The 4,842-nt window shown below is 34.4% G+C and overlaps 1 long non-coding RNA gene across 2 annotated transcripts; it reads left to right on the top strand.

The window, feature by feature from the left end:
* The first annotated feature begins 1,272 nt into the window (after positions 1-1,272).
* On the top strand, positions 1,273-3,890 carry LOC147516517 (uncharacterized). 2 transcript variants are annotated; one of them, XR_015213693.1, is made up of 3 exons: positions 1,273-1,463; positions 2,313-2,412; positions 3,602-3,890. It is a non-coding gene; the product is annotated as an uncharacterized LOC147516517 (long non-coding RNA). The 2 variants fall into 2 exon arrangements; XR_015213694.1 differs by having other exon boundaries at positions 1,273-1,936.
* The last annotated feature ends 952 nt before the right edge of the window (positions 3,891-4,842 follow it).

Below are 4,842 nucleotides of genomic sequence, written 5' to 3'. Positions count from 1 at the left end.
TCTGCAGGAAACAAAAAACCCCTTCTCTAAAGAACCCTATCTTCTAAAAACATCTTCTTCTTTTGGGTTTTCCCTTTGCCTCGTAGAATCTCAAACTCTCATTTTCTCTCTCCTCTGTCTTTCTGGCAACAAGTCCTCCTTTTTTTTCCCAAACGAGAATTTAATTTAATTTAATTTACTTTCTATCTCTCTCTCGATCTGTTGAATGGAAGAAGAGAGAGTTGTATTTAAAGTGTTATTATTATTATTGAGTAGTAAACTAGAGTAGTAAAAAATAATAATGCTATACTTGAAGGCACGCCAACACCATTACTCAAATAGGTGTTGGACGACAAATAGCTATCTATCTATTTTAAAATCCGAGTGTTTTCTTTTGTCTATTTATTATTTGCATGTTTGTTTGAGTCTGACCCGAGCCTGTTTAGACTCGGGATTTTTTATTTTTTATTTATTTTTTGGTTTTTTAAAGTATGGCGGAAGAGAAAGAGACATCATCTAGAAACTATTATTTGCAGAAATTCAGACTTTACGAAACTCGATCGGTAATTAATTTTCTTGATCCAATATCTAATTATTATACTTTATTTTTATGTCTGTTCACATGATTACTGTTTTATGATGTATGAAAAAGTTGACTTGAATTATGATGTGTTTTTAGCTGTCAATTTAATTGTTGCTTGAGTTCATATTATCATTTTGAAATAGAAATTTTATATGGTAGGAAGAGATAAGAGTAGGACGTTATGGAGAGTGTTAAAGATTGATAGACTAGATCCTACCGAGCTAAACATTCATGATGATTCTACTACTTACTCGGAAGGTGGATGTTATGATCTCTTGAAGCGGATACATGAAGGGAACATGTCTACCGGGGGACTTAAATTTGTTACTACATGCTACGGAATTGTTGGTATGTCAAATCACATGTCTATCATATGTTGTTGTAGTTTCACATGCGAACTCTTAGACAAGCCCTTTTAATGGCAAATCAATAAGAAGTTGATACCGCAGTATAGTTCTTATAATCATCTTTATGAAAATTACATTAAAAAAGTTAGGTATTGACCACATCCGCATTAGTTATCAGTATCTATACATCTGTCAAGGCAATCATGATGTCCTTATAACATGTTTGAACAACAAAAGTATCACCAAGATTTGTGGGCTACACTATTTTCTTTTTTCTTGTTGTTTTTTATTTTGTTAGCCATTTGCTTCATAATTTATATAATCTAATTTTGATCTTGGTGGGCATGTGTTTCATGTAATTTGTGCTTTTTTCGTTTTCTCTTATTGATGGCATAGATACAAGAAGCTCCTGTGTACAGTGGATCTTACAAAGGACTTCTTTTTCAGCTACTCATACCATGCTATGTGTAGTCTTCAAAAGAATTTGTCTGATGGCGAGATAGGGCAAGTCCTTTATGATACAATGTTCGTCTGGAATGAGTTCTTGACACGAGGTATCCGCAATCACCTCAAGAACACTCTATGGAATATGCGTTGGTATATGGTTTTTGCAAATAGGTAAACACTTTTAGAGAATGATAGAAGCTGCTTTAGTGAATAAACTAATATAATGAAATCATTGAATAACGCCATGATCAAAATGGTGTTCTTATGCCAACATCAAGTGAAATGACCCTCTTCAAAATGTTTACTAACCTGAATGGCAAGACATTGTTTGTTGTGTCAAATCTGTTCTCCTGGTAGATAAAAAATTCCTCCTGTTGCATTGTGCTTAATTGGAGGAGCCTTGAATCGAGGAGTCATTGGACACACAATTCTATGGCATCTTTCTTTTGTTCTTGTAGAAAGGATTTTGTAACTGATAGGTCTGAACATTGTTTTGATTCCATGCCAAACTTTCAATATCTGGGAAGGACTTCAGATTGACAAGAATTGCTAGGCGCTCATGTCACTATGTTGGAACCAGGTTGGAGATTATTTTGTTGTGAAGGATATATTGGTATATGTAACTAGTCCTATCAGTTATCCTTTGTGTACGATTGAATACGTTCAAATTCCATACTTGTGATCTTTAAATCACTTCAATTGCGTGGTGGTCTTAATAGCCAAAAATATGTACTTTTTCCTGATAATACATCCTTAGATCTGTGTCTGGTTGGGTTGAATCCTGTGTTAATACATCTCATGCTGCTGGTGAACCTACTGTCTTAAGTGTTTTGTCACACACGTGAGGAGGGGGAAAAATAACTGCCATTTAAAAGTACCCGTGGTTTCCTTGACTTCTTGTATTGACATATATACTGAAAATTTGTATTTTCTCCTTGCTGTATTGTCTTCTATAGGTACTTGAAGCGAGGTGTAAATGAGGAAGGTAGAGTAGCGAATGATGTTGAGACAGAACAGATTGTGTTTGAAGATGTTCCTGGAAGAAGTCCAACACAAGTAAGTTCGGTAGTGCAGAACAGGGGATCCATTCCCTCTTCTGGTCACAGGGGCTTGAATATAAAGCCTGATATAATGTGTAAGTCTTGTGCTTATTAATTTTATTACACAGAGGGACAACTCTTTTCATCTTTATGCTAACAAAAAAACTTGCTAATTGCGGCAAGGAGTATATACTTGGTGGATTATTCATATAGCAGATTAAGCCCAAGGGTGCGCTAGTAATTTATAGATCAAACCCAAGGAATTGAATGATATATATATATATATATATTGAGTTAAAATAACCATGCCACTTTCCAGGCCAGCACCAAGCTATACCAGGTCACTACAAGCCACTCGCCAGGCCGTATCCAAGTCACTCATATGCCATTTGCCAGGGACAACACTAGGCCACGCGTAATTTATTGTTTATTTTTCTTGCGTAATTATATTTTTGCTAGTTCAAATAAAGATAAGTTAATATTCTTTTATTGGTATTGAGAGTATTATGTCAAGACCATGTACATATGCATAGGTGAGAGAATATTTGATTGGCTTCACTCGAACTCCTTACTGGATAATAACTGAATTTCGGATAATTGTGGACAGGTAAGATGCATTACTATTTTAGAAGTACTTTTGACTCCGTCTTTTTTAATATGAAGGATTGGAAATTATGTCTTCCATAAATTGTTTACAAAACTTTGGTTCATTCATGGTTCTGATTGATGCTTGAGTAACTTAGTCCATGGTTGTGTACATGCATTCTTGTTGGAAGTTATAATTTGATAGAGATATTTTGGAAGTTCTCTACTTAATATCTTATCATTTGCGGGATTAATTACGGAATGATTGCTCAAGGGTAGGCAAGTGGCTATTTTGATCCAACTTTTTACTAGCTATAAAACAAATGACAAGCTTGGGTTTCTTTTAGGTTTTTTAAATATGCAGCTGGTAATTAATCTTATTAGATAAATTTCATTTTACTAAAGACATGCAAGGTTCTTGGGTTCGTTAGAAATTCTTCTTATTCATTGTCTTTTTACTTCGATGTCAAGGACAAAAAACTTTTGGTAAGTCTTAAATATATTTTCGTTTTTGCGTTTACCCAAGTTGCATTGCTTATTGAAAGATTGTTGCTTTGCTGCAATTTTTTTTGAATTCTTTCTCAAATGCTTTTTGAGGCCAAAAACTATCCTTTATGCAGGTTGTTTTATTGCAATTGTGGAGCTCCTCATTTTCAACATGAAGATAATACAGAAGAATGTTGAAAGGCTAGACTATGCAATTTGACTTTTCTTGTTATGTTTGTAAATATATGTCTATTTGTATATAGTTGAAATGAATCACGGAAGGAAGTAGGAAAACTTATTGAGACTTGGTTTTTGATTCTATGTAAATTGTGATTTGGATTGGAGAATTTGTTTCTATGTAAATTTAGATTTGGATTGGTGGCTTTGTTTATATAAAGTTTAATTGGTTGGTGTTTCTTCTTATTTAATTGTTGGCTTGAGATGTTGTGGAGTGTGAATGTGTGATGTCTATGTGAGATGGAATAGTGAGTTATAGTAGAGGTATGTGGAGGGTGGAATTTTTTTGATTTGCCCCCGGAATTTAATTTATTTATTTTTATTCTGGACTAAATTTTAGTAACGGATATATCCATTACATTAAAGTTGACTAATCGTATGTCACACATCCATTACTAATGGTTATTTCTGTGACAAACCAAATATTTAAAATGTTAGTGGCCGAAACGAGCCAAACTTTAGTAACACTTGTATCTGTTACAAATGACCAATTTTAAAGGATAATCAACAGTTTACTATTCGTTACAAATATTTATAGTAACGGATATAACCGTTACTATAATTAATTTAAGTAACGGATATATCCGTTAGTAATTTTTGCTTAAGTGACAGTAACGCCCCAGAGCTAACGTATATATCTGTTAGTAAAAATATAAGTAACGCCCCAGAGATAAAATATCAGTTCAACTCCTTACGCTAGTGAGATGCGCTCAGAGATGCGTGCATTTCGCTAGGGATCAATACTCGATGTCGTCTTGGGTTTGTCTATGAACTTGAGACGGATTAGAGCTGTAGTGATGTGGTAGTATAAACTGTTGAAACTGATTCTTGCATAAGTACGATTAACCCTTTCCCTGTTTCTCTATCTTTGTTTATTTACGTCGAAATCACCCTTATTAATTTACATTACTTGCGTTACCCCTAATTTACTTAAACCAACTAAATAACCTAAAAACCTACTCACCAAAAGTTGTAAATCCAGTTGTAAACCTTGTCGAGCCCTAATGTATGGGCGATCCCTTACTCGACCTATCCTACCAAACCCACGTGAGTAAAGTAACTTGACTAAATGGACGACTAACGAACTTTGGACTTTGGACTGTGGACTTCGGACTTCGGACTGTAGACGACGGACTTA

Source organism: Coptis chinensis, chromosome 2 (assembly GCF_015680905.1).
Source record: "Coptis chinensis isolate HL-2020 chromosome 2, ASM1568090v1, whole genome shotgun sequence".
Lineage (NCBI taxonomy): Eukaryota > Viridiplantae > Streptophyta > Magnoliopsida > Ranunculales > Ranunculaceae > Coptis > Coptis chinensis.
Note: the sequence above shows the minus strand (reverse complement) of the source record. Positions and strands in the feature narration are given on the sequence as shown.